This window comes from Ursus arctos, unplaced genomic scaffold (genome assembly GCF_023065955.2).
Source record: "Ursus arctos isolate Adak ecotype North America unplaced genomic scaffold, UrsArc2.0 scaffold_21, whole genome shotgun sequence".
Lineage (NCBI taxonomy): Eukaryota > Metazoa > Chordata > Mammalia > Carnivora > Ursidae > Ursus > Ursus arctos.
The window spans coordinates 33,011,686-33,030,564 of NW_026622886.1; positions in this window are offsets into that span (position 1 = coordinate 33,011,686).

Sequence of the window (18,879 nt, forward strand, 5' to 3'; positions counted from 1 at the left end):
TTTGTCTTTGGATAAATACCTAGGAGTGAACTGCTATGTTCACATGGGATGTATACACTTAATTTTGTAACAATGTTGTACTGTTTATGTTGCTCTAGGAAAGGCAATAAGATGAAATAAAGTAGTTCAGTGAGGAAGGGCTGCAAGGATACTAAAATTGTACCAACTTAATTAAGAGCACAACTCATGCTATGGTTAAAACCACAGCATAGAGGTTAAACTTGAAAAACTCAAAATAGAGAGGAAAAAAGCAAAGAGCTAAACATTATGCTGGAGGTGAATTTATATAGAGGATGCACAAAAGATCACTAGTCAAAGATTTTTAGGTGTAATGAGTGAGGAAACCAGAAAAATAATAAGATTCTCAATACTTATTGAAGAATAAACAGAAATTATGAAAGAAAACTTCATGAAGCTGTATATGAAGATCAAAAGAGACCACTGTGTTCTTAACAAAGAAATTCAAATTAATTAAGAGCTTATAGCCAGACACTTTTAAGATTTTCGTTTGTATAAAGATCAGTTAATGTCAAGAAGCATGAAGTCATAAAAAAAATTAGTTACCAATGAAAAAAGAAAGACAGTAATTTGTCATCATGCCCATCTGTAAAACTAAATTCCTAAAAAAACCTGGGCAATGCCTATAATTTTAATAATCAACAAATAATTTTCTAATTAGCCACATTTTTATTCATATATAAAGATAAGAGAAAGACATTTTCAGTAATTCAAACTATCTACTAGAACATGTGCTTTAGGTGATTAAGTAATGAGTCAAATGTAACAGATCCTGAGCAAGGAAGAAATGCCAGCGGTGAGAATAAAAACCACTGAAATAAAGGTTGTCTAACTGTAGTAAAAATGCTAAAAACAAAATTGAAAACAGTACTAAAAGCTAAAAGTACACATGTATAGAATGTACATATATAGAAATTAATAGCTTATAACAACAACCTACATCTCAAACCTCAGATTATTATACATATAACAATGGAAAGTAATGAAGAAATTGATGTAGGTGAGAAAAAAAAATCGAAACTGCTTAGTCTATCATACTTTAGATAGGGTCTGTTTTGTTCCATTTCTCCATTTCTTTCCCACTTTCTTTTCTCTTACTATCTCTGCCAATTGAATCTTGTTAATGTTATTTCTAAAATCAACAATAATAGTCCCAATCTTTACAGCCAGTGAGGAATGACATTTGAAGGATACTTTCCCCATTAACTGTCTTTTTTTTTTTATTATTGGACTCTCTTAATCTAATATACAATCCACCTGCCAAACTTCTGAGCACTTCTTTTTATCTGAAAAACTAAGGGCCAGAAATTTGCTCGGGATTCTTCCAGTCTTTTTCTCCCAAGCAGGAATCCTTGGTCCTTACATCCCTGATATGACATCACCCTGCTGAAGTATCCACAGTATTTGGGAGTTCACTTCTTTGCAGACCAGCTTGCATCATGGTTGGATAGTGCTAGTAAGAGTTGATGCTTCTCTTCCAGGAGCCATAATTCACCTCCTGGCATTAATCACCCATTGGTTCTACTTCTGCCTTCTTGAAGCCTACTGGCAATCTTTCTCTTTTCCAGGGCAATCACAGCAGCTTCTCCTCACTGGAAACCATTCAAGACCTCTTACCCTTCCATTTAATCTTTTAGAAAATATCCCCTATGAATGGATCCAGTACTCTAGATGTGGTCTTAACTAGAGAATGGGATTTGGCAGTATAGTACAATGAGCAAAATACTTCCTTTAATTGAAAATATGCCTTTATGAATGTACGATGGGTTCTTATTCCATTGTGATTCTGTTTTTTTTCAAACTGAACTATTTAACATATCATTTCAAATTAATTTTAAAAGAATAGCCCTCAGCCCAATATAGGGTATATATATTTTCCTGTAGATTTTTTTTTTTTTTACAAAATCAGGTTTCTTCCAAACAATAATATATGTTTTTTGACTTCTATAATGGCCTTTATTCTGCTACATATCATCTTCTCACTTTCAAAATGGCTATTTTCTTAATCTTTAAAGCATTCTGATACTCTGCATCTATTTTCTACATATTAGAAATGCCACGTTAAAGAGGAAAACTCCACAGATTCAATGAAGCATATTTAAGCTTTATTTTTCAAAAGATTTAATTTATTAATTTATTTGAGAGAGAGCACATGCAAGTGGGGGGAGGAGCAGAGGGAAAGGGACAAGCAGACTCTGTATGACCCTGAGATCATGACCTGAGCCAAAATCAAGAGCTGGACACTTAACCGACAGCACCACCCAGGTGCCCCACATATTTAAGCTTTAAATTTAATGCTATAATGTTACTTTTCTCATGTCTACAGAGAGATAATAACTACACTGCAAAAGTTTTAATAAGAGAAGACATGTAAAATCTACCAAGAATAGGAACTGAAAAATAATTGGTAGGCAATAAATGCTAATTATCAGTTCCCAACCAAACACTGGAAATAAAGCGGCATCTTTTTTTTAATTGTATAACTGAAAGAACAGACAATGTTATTAATTGACAATATGGGTACTATCAACTTAAAATTGATACAAATTTTCTTTTAAGGCACAGATGACATTATTCTAATACAAATGATTATTAAATCAGATTTTACACCTTGTATTAAAATTTGACTTAAACAATTTAAAATTATAGTGAAAAAAGTCACTGTGTGAATCATAAAACACTAGGACATTTGTCTTTTAGATTTAATGTTTAAAGCTCCAGAGCCATAGCCACTCTCTACTTATAAGAGACAATTATCCATGTGGATTTGAATTTTCCATCATCTGACATTATTCCAATTTATTATTACTGTAATTTTCTGGGATCTGAAAGGTTGAGTAGAATAGTTGAGGTTAAAATAAAATCTGTTTACTTCTCACAAACTTATTTTTGTATCATTTTTAAATTTGCTGTTAAAGGAATAGTTATGCTTTGGGTGGATTTGGTTTAAGTCAGTAAGATACAATTTTCACTACTAGTTAGGAATACTCAATTTAATCAGTTTTTCCAATAAAAACTCTCTTTTTTTCCCCTCTGGTATGACCTTACCAGTCAATGTCCACTTAGTCAATGAGTGCTGATTTTGCTCTTAGTAAATGTAACATCATGCTAAATGCTGGACATACACAGAGGTAACGAAAAAGTATAAAAGCTTTTTTCTCTGCATAAGAAAAGGTGCTAAGTAAACATATGGGATTACACAAGAAGGGATACATATTTACAAATGTGCAATGTCCTTATTTTAAGAAAATTTATTAAAAAACAATTAAAAGCTAACATTTCTGTGCTATGTAAGATGCGTCAAGCACTATTTTAACTTCCCTCCCTGTAGTGTTTACAACAACTCTATCAGACAGGTATTTTTATCAACATCTAACGAAAGAGAAAACTGAAATACAGAGGCCAATTATTTGCCTCAAATCACATAGTTAATTAGTGAATTCAAGATTTGAACCTAAATCCAGTTCAGAACTTACAACCTTCACCACTTTGCTATTCTACTTCCAATTATACTTTTTCCCCCAAGCAATTTATTGAGGCATGATTATGTCTAAAAAATGCAAAAATCTGAAGTCTAAACCTCAATAAACTTTGGCATATGTATATGCTTGTGTAACCATCACCCAAATCAAGATATGTGTGTGTGTGTGTGTGTGCCTGTGTGTGCACCCACTTGCACACTTTTAGGTCTAGCTTCTGCTAATTATACTTTGATGAATTTACTTAGAAAAGCTAATAAGCTTGGAGAAAAGTGGAGGTGTGTCATTAAGAACCAGTGATAACAGCTACTATTTACGGAGCATTCACTAAGGAGCCACCAGTGTACAGGATGCTCTCCATCTAATGCCTTCTATAACCTTCCCAACGACCTCGTGAGGAAGATGCTGCAACTCTCCATTTTGCAGATCAGGAACTGAAGCACAGAGAAGTTAAAGAAGAAGGAGCAACACTTGGCATTTTTCACTCTACTAACTGATCAATTAAAAAGGTAAAGAGGTAAAAAGAGATGACAAGATTGATTAATGTTAGAAGAGATTTTTAAATAAAGCCAAAAAAAGAATTCCATAATCACCAGTTTAAATCTGATTTGTCATCCATTCCTTCATTAATGTGGTGTATCATGTTGATTGATTTGTGAATATTGAACCACCCTTGCAGCCAGGAATAAATCCCACTTGATCGTGGTGAGTGATTCTTTTGATTTACTGTTAGATTTGATTTGCTAGTATCTTGCTGAGAATTTTTACATCCATGTGCATCAGGGATATTGGCCTATAATTCTTCTTTTACGTGGGGTCTTTGTCTGGTTTTGGAATTAAGGTAATGCTGGCCTGGTAGAATAAGTCTGGACGTTTTCCTTCCATTTCTGTTTTTTGGTAAAGTTTGAGAAGAATAGGTATTAACTCTTCTTTAAATGTTTGGTAGAATCCAGAATCCATCCACAAGTGGACAAGGCTGCCTATCATGAGCGACTCACTACAGAACAAACAGAAGGAAGCTAAAGTTGAAGCACACATTCAGGTACCTGAGGAGGAAAAATAAATTGAAGACAGGAAATATTCTTTAAGGATGCCCACATTAAGAAGGATGGGGCAGGACACCAAGGAAAGAGAAGAGAGAAGAGCCAGCAAGGCAAAAGCTGAAGAATTGAGGAGAGGTACTGAAACTGACTTTCACCCAAAAGGAAACTACAGGAAAACACCTTTGAACCTTTCTAGAAAATGGTCAGACTCGATCATCAAATCAATGGGAAATACTGGAAACACTTGTATCAGAAGAATAGTGGCTGCTGAATTCCTCCATGGCAGAGAGTTTACTAGTAGCTGAAGAGCCCAATTAATGGCTATGAGTCCTTCCCTGAAATTACGTATATAAAGCTTATCCTTAAATTTGAGACAGTCATAATATTCATTAGCTGTCCGCGCCATCTGCAGATAACATTATCAGGTTTGGCCTTGTTCCCTTGACTTCTGTTTCCGCAGATGGAATGCTCACCCTTCTTCCCTCTTCACTTGCCTTCAGTTCTTAATCCTGAGCATATTTCAGAATCCCCCAGAGAGCTTTTAAAACAATATCAATGCCCACATTCCCTGGGAGAGAGGGCATATAAAAGAAGCACCTGGGAGTTTTTTTCTAAGGATACATTATTCTTTCTCCACCCCTGTGATATTGGGAGGCAAGGTGGAGTTTTAGAAGGTGGAGTTTGCACATGATGCCTAGTGCATCCTGATAGATCTCCCTCTTCCTTCAAAAGCACTGTTGTAAAGGCTCCTTGGTGAGCTCGAGCTCTCCTAAGGCTTCAAAAAAACATTTCAATGCTAACAACTCCTAAGTTAACAACTCCTGAGAGATCACCATTCTACATCTCTCTTGTTCCAACCCCACATAGCCATGTGACCAGTATATATTTCTGCCTGTACATCCAAAGAAACATCAAAGTCAACAGATCTTTTTAAAAACGAAAAGTTCCCTCTGCCTCCATCATCTGAGTGGATAGTGTTAACTCACACAGAACCATACTAAATTCCCCCCCCCTTTTTTTTTATTTCTTCTCCCTCTCCCAGAGTTAAAAGAAGGCTAAAGGAAATTTTAGGAGAGAAAAAAAAAAAGTAGCCTAATTTTAGGCTCAAATCACTTCTTTCCTGAATATTACTATACTACTTTTGAATTGACCTCCTTGACAGTAGCCTTGTTCTCCTGAAATCCATCTTCCACATCATTGCCCAAGAGACCTACCTGATCATGTCATTTATTCACCTAACCCATGGCACTGTGTCCACCCCACTTTCTTAGGAAAGAGCTAAGATTCTATGGTGACCTACAATGCCCCCTAAGATCTGTGAGAATACACACTACGTCTTGAATTTAGTTTCTTTAAAACAGTATGGCATTGGTGGTCCCAACGAACCACAGGTTCCAGTATTTATGCCTTCGTTGGAGTTCTCTCCCTGTGCATCTGTGTTTGCCTTAACTATAATCTGTTCTAAGCCTGAACTGTTGCACTCATGAGAACTCTGACATGACACAGAGGAGGTCCATCTACCTCCTCCAGCAGGACCTCATGGAGAGGGAGGTCTTGAGATCACATAGGAGAGAGAAAAGCTATGTTGTCTCAGGGGTCCAGTGGACGCCAGCCCCCAATCTAACTGGATGCATCCACATTAGTTCTACCAGCAAGACCAGCAGAAGAACCATTCAGCTGAACCCAACATAGATTGTAGAATCATGAGCAAATGATTTTTTGTGAATATATTAAGTTTTGAGGTATTTATTATATAGCAATAAAAAACTAAAACAGTTTCTGGCTCCGGGAAGGGTTTTCATATCTGTTGCTCATGTAGACGTGTGTATATGTTGACCTACAGAGGGAGAAAACTGATTTAGTAATACTTGACTATTTGATAAGACTAAACAAATAAGAAATAGCTTCTAATCCATTTGACAAGAATAACATTTACTTGGATATATAGAGTGTAATAGTGGTCACTATAACCATTACAGATTTTCCTGTCTTTGCAAAATGTAATGAAGATACACTGCAAGAAGACATAAGTTGGCTGAACTGCTAACAAACTTGGTACATGCATTTTAGAATCTGTCTTCGGGTAGCAGATGGAAGTGTAGACATCAGAAGGACTCAGGCATACTAGTCAAACCTATGAATGGTGGTGTTACAAAATGTTCTATTGTGATTTTGGTAATTCTGTTTAAAGATTTTGTTTCACTTTTAAGCTTAAGTAGTGGTATTCACTCATTTATTGCACACAGCACTTCTTTTTACGAATGGTTGTGTTTGGAGTTACAAAAGCATATTCAAATGACAGGTATGAAAAACCAAACTTCAAAGTAAAATCCCATGTAAGGAAGTAGGTTTTTATGATCTGTCTTTCCAAAATCAAAATATATGTTTTTCTGTAATAATGATAAAATAATTTCTAATAATGCAGAAAACTGAGTATTGAAAAATTTTTAAAAGAAAAATAATCACCCTAAATACTAAGTAAGTCTTCAATCAATCGAAGACAAAAATGGACTCCTGCTAGGGGGTATCTTCTGTTTACAGGAGGGTTTAACATGTGTTCTTTCTTACCTTTATATCATTCAAATTCACTAGCCATTGTTTTGCTCCTACTGTGAATGACCTGCACGCTCCTTTAGGTTAATTCATTTATTAATAATATTCTTTACACATACTCACTTGTATTAAAATTCAAATCCTATTTAAGAATAATTACACTGTTTGGATTCAAAGGTAAATATCATTTTCTAGCACTGTTATTATTAAAATGATATTATAAACAAATGTCCAGTGCACTCCTTTTCAATATAGATTTCAACAGTCTTATTCAAGACCTTAAAAGACCCTATCAAATTTTGTATAACTTTCCATTTATTTTGTCTAAAATGCCTTCTTTATCCTGTTGTGTCTAAATACCTGCAGTTATGTGAATAATATCATGTTCTTGGTATCCGTGCAAAGGAAGGCTTATGATACCATTCAAGTGCATAGGCACAGTATACTCACTAACATTTACGCATCAATTTGCATACTATTTGCTTTTTCACAGAGCAAAATAATTCAACTTCCTCTTGTCCTTGGTAAAATGAGTTATATATGACTCTTATAAAACATCAAGGCTAGCGGGGGGTGGGGGGGAGAGACACCGGATTTTCAAAGGGAAATGAAGGAAGTAACCTTATCACTGTCCTCAGTAGTAATTCTGTTGGGTTTTTTTTTTTTTTTTTTTCTTCCTGATGTTTGTTTTTACTTAAATGAACTGGCCACGCTTGACATATTAGACGGCCCTGCCTAGCAGAGAATATTTTTAATAGTAATTTGCTGGAGGCATGGCTTGGGTTGTGCAGTGTCCCTGGAACTGGCAGTTTAAAATTCAGGATAGGCTGACTCATCCCTTCCACATTTGGAGGTTAAAAAAAGAAAAAAAAAATAAGGCACATCTTACAATTTACTGCATACAGATCTTTGAGGCCAGGTTGTAGATCATCTGCTCAGGCTGCAAAATTCTATCCAAATACGCAAACTGAAAACCTCAAACTTAGTTGCTGTAACTCTGACTTCCATAAGGGTCATCAGACAATCCTTTAAAATTCAGTTTCATTCCATGTCAAGCATTTCTCATGTAGAAATGATAGATGGAGCTATCAGCAAGATTTTCCTTAAAAACTACCATGTGGGTAGCATGTACATGGAATCTAGGGGATTAGAAGGACAAATGGACATGGCCTGTGATTTCAGGTTCATCATGAAAATAATAAACATATTGCAATATTGTGATTTATGAGAAATGTATTCATTCATAGGACCAAAGATACATTTCTCATACGTATTTGGTCTTCACCCATAGGTCCTGGCACACAGCTCCTCGAATCCTTGAAATTTCCTAAGTATGGAAAGTGATGTGTTAATGGGAAGACTTTTGGAAAACACCTAAGAAAAGGGATGTGGTTGTCAATGGAGCCAACCATGTGATTAGATGGTTGGAACTTTCAGTCCCACCCCCTGACTTCTGCAGAGAAGAGAGGGAGGTTGAAACAATCATCAATGATCAATCATTTAATCAAGCATGCCTATGCAATGAAGCCTCCATAAAAACCTAAAAGGAAGCAGTTCTGGGTTGGTAAACACATGGAAATGAGGGAGCATGGCATGCCTGGAGAGGTCATACAAAGTTTCATGGCCCTTTCCTCAGATCTTGCCCTACACATCTCTGCCATCTGGCTGTTCCTGAGTTATATCTTATCATAATAAACTAGTTATCTAGTAAGTGAAATATTTGTCTGAATTCTGTGAGCTGCTCTAACAAATTAATCAAACCCAAAAAGGAGGTCATGGAACCTCTAACTTGCAGCCAGTCAGTCAGAAGTAGAAGCAACAACCTGGATTTCAATTGGTGTCTGAGGTCTAAGGAGGGGGTCTAGTCTATAGCCAGTACATCAGAAGTACAGGTAACAGCCTGGGCTCTTGCATCTGAAGTGTGTACGTGTGTTGGGATGGCAGGGTGCGGGGGGTGGCTGGGCCAGGGGGCAGTCTTGTAGGACTGAACCCTTAACCTGTGGAATCTGATGCTATCTCTGGGTAAGTAGAATCAGAATTGAGTTGAATTCTTGGACACCTTTCTAGTGTCCTGTTGGTATCCAAGAACTACTTGTTGGAGGTGTCAGAGAATCCTCTATACACACATATTCGAATTTGGGTCTCAGAGCCTAGGTAAGTACGAAAAACAACAACAACAACAACAAAAAAAAACAAGAATTCAGAGAAAAGAAAAATGACTGGTTCATGAAAGACAGGATGTAAAAAGGGAGAATCTATCAAGTTGACAGATGTGGCTAGATTTTCTGCAACAAGTTCTTACTTTCATCCTCACAGCATTTGTGCACATTTCTATCTAGAAGTTTCCCAGGTAACACAGAGTTGGTATATTTCAAACTGAACTGATATTCTCCTTGTCTCCCAAATGCTCTTCTTCCTGGTATTCTTATATAGATGAATGGTGTTTCACCCACCTTAGTTACCCAAGACAAAAATGAAGGAATCATACTCTTTCTCCCCTCTTCCAATCTTCCACTAAGTCTGATTATGTCACCTTATGTCGCTCATATTTAGTCCCTCCTCCTGTGCCTACTGGCACTCTTTACTTCAAATCAGTGTCAGTCTCTTTTTCTCATCACTGCACCCCCTCTTCAGATCTTTTCAACAATCTTCTACAATGTCAGAGAACCTTTCTGAAACAAATCCAACCATTATTTTCTCACTTAACATCTTTCAATGGATCCTTCTTGCCATCAGGTTAAAGCCTAAAGGTCTTCAATGTGACAACAAGGCTCTTTGTGGACTAGTTTCTCTGATGTCTACAGATTTTCTCTACCAGTCTGTCACATGTATCTTTTATATGTGCACCATATATCCTATGTTCCAGCTCTACATAATTACTTTCAATTCCCCAGGTATGTTCTTTCAACTTTCATGCCCTGTGCACTTGCGGTCCTTCTACCTACAATGTAGATATAGCTGATGGGAGATAATTACTAACCACACAGGTTAAGGAGTCAGGCTACTCAGATTCAAGTATCACCTCCTCCATTCTCTAGCTTGGTGACCATTTGCCAATTAAACTCTGCGTGCCTTGTTTTTCTTATTTGTAAAATGGGGATGAAAACAATTTTTACCTCATAGAGCTGTGGTGAAGATTACATGAGACAATCCACATAAAGCAATGAAAACAGGACCATCAGTAACCTCTCAGTAAATGTTAGTAATAATCACCATACCTATGTGTATTAGTATTTACAGGAAGTGCTGAATTCTATGTAAGTTCGGGGAGTATTTCACAAAAATAATCAAGCAACTTGGATGCAATGTTGAGGTCTGCAGCCTGGTATCACTCACCAATGGAGGCACCTTCAGCAGCAGTGAGAAGAGCCTCTCCTCAAATCTCCCTCTGAATAGGAATGTACTGAGTCAAATTCTTCTCAAGTTCAGTTAATGTCCAGCTCCCTTCTTAAATCCCTCCCCATCTGTTCTTCATTCCATTTCAAGGCCATAACCCTTTTCTGGAAATTTTCATCAACTGATACAGCCCAACTTCATCACTCCTGCACATGGTGCAGAGTAGGCTACTGAATTTCTGGGGGAGTGGGGAGAAGTCACCAGGAACCCTGGTAAAGAAGAAGAATACAAATTTGCAGTGACCTCAATCTTTTTCAGTGGTATCAACGCAAACTTTACTACTTAGGAAAGTTTGGGTTGTGGGTTCTTTCATTTTTTGCCTTGTTTTCAAACTCTTCTTTTCTCCTGTTTCAGTCTCTGTATCCTATACACCACACCAATTCATACCTCTCCATACTAAAATCATCCTTCCTGTCAATGCTAAATGCAGCAATGTTTCCTCACTTCTCTTTTATCTGACCCTCACAACTTAATTCTAGCTACCATTAAGCTACATTTGCAGTCCCTACTTCCTCAAGCATCCATTCTCTAGTTTTCAAAAAAAATTTTTTAAGCAGGGTACACATCCAGCATGGACCCTGACACAGGGCTTGAACTCATGACCCTGAGATTGAGAGCTGAGCTGAGATCAAGAGTGAGATGCTTAACCGACTGAGCCATGCAAGTGCCCCATTCTCTAATTTTTAATTAGTATTATATAAATATAATTTTATATTCAAAATATTACATGCAAACTTTTTAAAAAGTTAAATACCACGGGAAATATTTTAATAAGAACTGCAGTCCTCCATGTCATCACTGAGTTCAGTTCCTTAAAGGCAATAATTTTAATTCTTTTAGTCATTCTTCTAGAATTTATCTCAACTGTACAGATAACACCCATGCTAATTACTATTTCAAAGTTCAACAATCTCTTGAATTCCTATATGGAAGATGAGGATGATTCTCTCCTGGTCCAAATTTTACTCCCTCATGCGCTTTCTCCAATCATAGTTTGGATAGAAATCAATATTCAGTGTTTATATTATAGTAAGTAAGTAATTGTGTTTACTGCTGGGTCATGTATCACATCATAAAATCATTTACTCTGTAATACAATGTTTTGTTTCTCTTGGAATTAATTGCCTCTTTTAAAAATCTGCATAGTTTTCTGTGTTCCTAATCCTATAAATCTCTGAGGTACAGCACATAGGATAGATAACCCATCATTTCAACTTTTTCTTTCCTCTGAAAGACCTTCCTCTGGAGCCCTCTTCCTATTCCTACTCAGACTGGTTGATGTGCAAGCCTGGTATGCAGGCATCACCCTTGTCTTCAACTTTATTTTCCTGAGAATTATCTTCACCTCTCTTATTTACTTGATCTCCTCGTTTGCGAATGTCATGCTATCTTCATTCTTGATCTATTCCCTTGATTTGTTGGACCATAAGTAATGTGAGTGATAACATTTCAATACCACGCATTTTTTGAAATACCTTTTTTCCCCTTTTTCTTTTTTTTTTGAATATTTTAATCTGAGTATAGTAGACAATATTACATTAGTTTCAGGTGTACAACATAGTGATTCAACAACTCTATGTTATGCTCTGCACATCAGTGTAGCTACCTTCTGCCACCATACAATGCTATTAAAATATCATTGACTATATCCCATATGCTGTGCCTTTTATTCCTGTGACATTCATTCCACAACCGGAAGTTTATATCTACCACTCCCTTTCACCTATTTTGCCAATCCCTCCACTTACCTCCCCTCTGGCAACCATGTTTGTTATCCGTATTTATAGGTCTGATTCTGCTTTTTGTTTCTTTTTTTTTTTTTTTTTTAGGTTCCACATCAGAGTGAAATTATATGAGATTTTTATTTCTCAGTCTCAGTTATCTCACTTAGCATAATACCTTCTAGATCCAACCATGTTGTCAAAAATGGCATGACATCATCCTTCTTTATGGCATATAATGTCCTATTGTATATCTATACCACCTTTTTCTTATCCATTTCCCTATCAATGGACACTTAGATTGATTCCATAATTTGACCAAACAATGTTGCAATGAACATAGAGGTACATATATCTTTTTAAATTAGTGTTTTCATATTCTTCAGGGAAATACCCAGTAGAATTACTGGGTTATATGGTAATTCTATTTTTAACTCTTTGAGGAAACTCCATACTGTTTCCACAGTGACTGTACCAGTTCACATTCCTTCCAACAGAGCACATAGATCTCACTTATATTCTCCCCCATCTCTTTTCCTTGAAGGTTTTTAGTCTTTGCTAACATTTTAGAGGGATTTCAGAGGAAATAAAAAGAGACATGTGAACTCAATCTTCCATGTTTAGGAAGAAGAATTCCTCTTCATTTTCAATTATGAAATCAGATTTCTATCCCTTTCTTGCCACTAAAACTGCTTTAGTAAGGATCAATAATGACATTCTGCATTCTAAGACCAATACATTGATAATTGTCTAAACCTATATATATTAAGCCTATACCTCTCTGCACATCAATATGTACAAGTGGGCTCTGGACATCACTTACAAAACTGGACTCACTGTTTCCTCTCCCTTCAAGCCATTACTACTTCCAACTCACTACTCAGGCTAAAAACTTAGGTATTTCCTCCACCTCCCTTATCCTTCCCAATCTAATAAAAAAATTCAATATGTATAATTGAACTAATGAGCTCTATATAATTGTTTCCCCTCTATCTTCAATGCTAATAATGTTTTAGTCCATTTTTTCATCAACTTACCCGAGTCATAGAAATAGTCTAAATATATTCCTTCTACCTCTAGTCTTGCACTTTCCATATTATTGCAAATGTGAGCTTTCCTAAACACAAATCTTCATGTAATTGCCTGCTGAAAAGTAATGAAACATTTTTGTTCACAAGCCATAGTAACCAAATCGAACAACTTTAAGAATTTTTTTTATTCATATGACTGAATTGCTGAAAAGGGATGCTTTCCCCCATCACAGTGGAATGAATCACAGGTTGATTCGAAACAACTTCAAAAGACTCACTAAATCAATCAAACAAACAAAAACTACAAAAGACTCAGTAGGTTTCTTCCCTGCTTTTCTTGCTGTATCAGGTTTTTAAACTACACTATGTCCACAAAACTGGAATGACAGTCATTTGCAATCTGGACTGCACATTCTACCAGCTCCGCTACCAGAGGAGCCAGGATTTCTACTCCTTTATTTCCAATTTTTAAAATCCTAAAGAAAGATACTGATGAGGCCAATTAGAGTTCATTGCCAACTCTAATAACCAGTGGGAATGGAGATGATTTCCAGCCCTCATTAGAATGAATAAGGGAGCAGTTTCCCCCAAAAAGAGTAATTATAAGGATGCTGGGCAAAAGTGGTTGTCCACTATGTAATACAGACTCCCTGGACTTGAGTCCCAGCACAACAACTCCTCAGCTATATAAAGATTTATTTATTTATTTTAGCAGGGGTTGGAGGGAGAGGGGGAGGGAGAGAGAGCAGACTCCTTGAGCAGACTCCCTGCTGAGTGTTACAAGGTGCTTGATCCCAGGACTCTGAGATCATGGACTGAGCTGAAACCAAGAGTTGGATGTTTAACTGACTGAGCCACCTAGGTGCCCCACCACGGCTATGAAACTGGGGCAAGTTAGTTACTTTCTCGATGCCTTAGTGATCTAAGATATAAAATGAGAGTAATGATAGCAATTACCTCACAAACTTGTTGATTTAATAAGTATGAAATTCTTAGAACAAACTCAGTGCCATAGTAAGTATTAAATAAATATTAGTTATGTATAAGCATATTGAATTCTTCTTACATGACAAACAAAACACATTACAACCAGGCCCCTGGCTAAATACTTCAGCATAATTTCTTATCCCATTCCTCATATTGACACTTCCAAACTCTGCTGAACAATATATATTCTCCATGCCTCTTAGCCCTTACTCATGCCGTTCTCTCTCCCTGGAATGCCTTTCCCTAATGTTGTCTGCCTATTTGCCATGTAAGCTTCAGTTCAATATTAAAATATTTATACCTTCTATATTATTTAACCAAATATTACTTCTAAATGATACAAAAAATTGTCAAATATTTATGCAAAAATATGTTATTGGGGGAAATGTTATTTGTTCCTTTTAAGACCTGAAATAGGAAGCAACCCCATTTCTTCCCCCTCTTTACTTCAGTGCTATGCTTATTTTTGCTTTCCATAGACTAAAGACTCCCACAGATGTAGCTCCAGCCCAGAATGAACTCTCGGACATTGAACAAATTATTACATTCTGCACTCAACCTCCATGTTTATGACTCAAAAGCCTCTCAAACTCAATATCCAAGGCTGAACTCAATCTTCCTACTATAACTGCTTCTTCTCTGCCTGTACTTATTTTAGTAAATGGAATCAACCTCGCAGTCATTCCTGCCACTCTGACTATCCACTTCATTAACAAACTTACGGGCATCTCTCAGCACAGTCCCCCATTACCCCTTCTACTTCTATTCCCTTAATTCATGACTAGTGTTACAGCCAGAGGGATCATTTTGAAAGCAACCCTACTGTGTTTCTCCTTTGCTTAAAAGTAGTCATTAGCTTTCCTTTGTCTTTAAGGCAAAGTTCAATATTCTTACCCTGGCATGTTAAGTCTTTATGATCGGGACCCTGCCTACTTTTCCATCTTTATCTTAAGCCTTTCTTGTCCTCATCAAGAAGGAGACTAGTCTGACTTATTCAGATTCCTCCAATGTGCCAAGCAGCTTCCTGATGTGTGGTCCTTACTCATGGTCTTCTTTTTGCCTTAAACACTCCTCTGCACTTCCTAAAGCATATAAATCCATCTATCCTTCCAGTCCCAGCTTAAATGTCACATGAAATTATACCTGATTCCCCACATTAGGAATGTCCTTCCCATTTTTATCGCATCCTATTCTTCATTTTCATGCTAGGTCAGAATTTTAATTAATAATCTTTTAAGTAATTCCTTGCTTTCCTTTCTTCTCCATTTTCTCATAAATTCCTCAAAGGCAGAGGTTTTGTCTTGTTTATAGCTAAATCCACATTTCTTTGCAGAATATCTCTCACATAATTGGTACACAATAAATATGAATAGGTGAAATGGCTATTAGGTAAGTAGGTAAGTAGGTAAGTAGTTTATAGTAAATTCTTACAATGTAGTATTCTATAGCTGTGAAAATAAATACAGTAAAAAGTGTGGATGTATCAAAATGCAAACCAGAACTATAGTGAAAAATGCAAAATACAAATTATAAACATGGTCCTCTAATTCTGTAAAACTGCACAGAAGATATGTGGTAGGCAGAAAAATGATCCCCTCCCCACAGATGTCCACATTCTAATCCCTGGAACCCACGAATATGTTAGATTACATGGGAAAGGGGAAATTAAAGTTGCTAATCAGCTGACTTTAAAGTAGGGAGATTATCCTGGACACATGTAGTCACAAGCGTCTTTTAAATTTGAGAGGTGAAGCAGAAGAGTCAGAGTCAGAGTGCAACAGGATGGGAGAGACTCAATCAGCCACTGCTGGTTTTGAAGACAGAAGGAAAGCACAAGTCAAGGACTGTGGACAGCCTCTAGAAGCTGAAAAAATCACGGAAAGAAATTGTCCCAGAGACATCAGGAAAAATGCATTAATATTACCTCAATGAGACCCATTTTGGACTTCTAGAATTCTTCTACAATTCTTCCAGAGTTATAAGATAAAATATTTTTGGATTTTAAGCCATTAGTTTGCAGTAGCTATTTCGTTATAGCAGCAATGGGAAGCTAATACAATAGGATATTTGTGTACAGGAGACTTTACTTCTTTTTTTTTCTTTTCTTTTCAAATTTTGTGTGGTTTGCAGGCAAGCTCTCTGCAACTTCTACTTTCTCTGCCTTCAGTCCTATCTTACCAGTATAGTTGCAGCACTGCACTTCAGATTGCCTTATTTCAACTCAACACATGAGATTAAAAAACAAACAAACAAAAAACCTGAAGAAATTATCTGGCTCACAAATGCAAGCATTTTCCCCCCAAAACCATGTTAAGTGAAAATGTAGACAGAAAACATTCAGAGAAATTTCATAATTTTTCTTGCTAAAATGATGAATGAATAAATTTTCATCAGTTACATTAATATTACAAAAGGACTTTAGAAAATATCTGTATAGCCTGATGACTTTTAGCACTGAAAGACAGAAATAGTTCCCAGGATATTATTATCCTTTTACTATTTTAACGTTTTCTTACACCTTTATAGCTGTAATAAAAACAAGCCCTGGATTTTGGAATCTGGGAAGCATGTTGTAGTTGTTGAATGGGAAAGAAAAGGGAAATCCTCAATGATTTTTTTTTTAAATATACCAGCATCTCCTAGATGCTTAAACTGTCTTGAAATATACTATGCAAATAAAATACACATGACACCTCATAAAATTTTATATTGAGGGAAGTTGGAAGAGAGCAAAGTCCTCAAGGATAATGAATTTACTTACAAGATTAGAAAGTACACTCTAGAATCATACATTCAACAATATCATTATCAGTTCTATCATATTTTGAGTGCAGGATAAATTGACCTTTGAAAGATGTGGAATTTAAATTAGCATAAAACAAACTTTATTCATAAAATTGACATGAAAGAAGAATTTTTAAAGAGAAATATAAAACATTTTCAATCACATGAATGTTACGTTCTCAAATAATTCATACAATTACTTTCCTAAAGACTTTTCCAGTTATTTCCTTGTGAATAAACAGATTAAGAATCTGTTTTTGTTTCTGCAGATGCCCAAATCCCTGAAACTTCATAGATTTCATATTGAAACCATATGAAAACCTGTCACTGAGCATAGGAAATTACCTAGAGAGAACAGCAAGAGTAAAGGGGAAGATGTACTACAAAGCACTCATAGGAGCTGGTTTCATTTCCCTCTAGCACCTTCTGGTGGCAATCACAGTGTATTGCTGATTCCTATAGCACTGACAGGAAGAATTTACTACAAATATTGTTTAACACTTCAAGTATTACTCAATATCTTCATTCCTCCCCAAAACAGCCTAAATACATTTTTAACTTTCTCTGTAGTTCTGGCTATGCATTCATAATATGAACATATCCCAAAGGATAACTTTAACATTTCCTTCCAAAATTGAACATCTTTGATCTAGTTTTCGTGCAGGCACCATGAATTTTTTCAATCTCTCTTCTTAAAAGAAAAAAAAAATTGGGAAAAGGTAGGATCAAATATGACAAGACTATAGACAAATATACAAGCACCTATATATAGGGCCTCAGTCTGGATTATATATAAAAGAAATAATTAAAAAATATGCCCAACTTTTCCTCATTAGACTGAGAATGTAGTATTATTTAGTGTCAGTGATATCTAACATTTCTTGAGATCTTACATGAATACTTGGAATAATGTTAAAATATGTCATATACATGATCTCATCTGATTACACAGTAAGATAATGAGATAAGTGCTACTATCTTCATTCAATGTATACCAAAAAGGAATACTTTATTTGGAGTATTTTTAAATAACAAAGAGAAAAACTTAAAAGACAAATAAGCACTTTCACATTCAATCAATAAATGAATGGATAGATGTATTCATTACTTAAAGTCATGTATATATCTAGGACCAAACACTGGGAATCTAACATGAAAAACACCCATCGTTATATTGAAAGCACTCACTGTGTGAGTTGCTAAAGGCGGGTATGAAACAATTAAAATATCATGGGAACTGTTGTGACAAAGATATATGTATAAAACATTAGGACTGCCAAGAAGATAAGCCCTTAATGTGTATGAAGATGCAGAAAGAGCATCAGCTAGTTAGTGATCAGAATTTGCCCATTAATCCTCTATTTCCATGATCCTAGAGCAACCAAGGAATGATAATTTGGCTTTGTACTTGGACGTCCTCTGGTGATAAGATGCATGAGCAAGAAGATTCAAAACCTTCACTGCATCTGTCATCATTTGAAATGTGAAATTTATTTACATAAAGTGGACAGAGATAATTTCTATCTTGTTTGTTATTGATTTCCCAACAGCCAACAGAGTGCTGGGCACATAGTGCAACTTGCTAAATATTTCAGTGACTCCACATGGCCTAAGCATCCTGCCAGCCTCCTTAAGGACCTCTCCTCATCACTATCACTCAGCACAACACTATCCTGTATATATATCAACATGTTCAATACTTGCTGATACCACTAAATGTGACAACTGAGTGGCATGATTCTGTAAAAGTGAAAGGCTAAGGCATACAGTGATCTACTCCTCAGTTTACTTTACTGATAGGCATTGTAATAAGAGGCAGGGCTAGGTAAAGGAAGGGGACTGTGGGAAGAGGGTTTTGTCTATCACT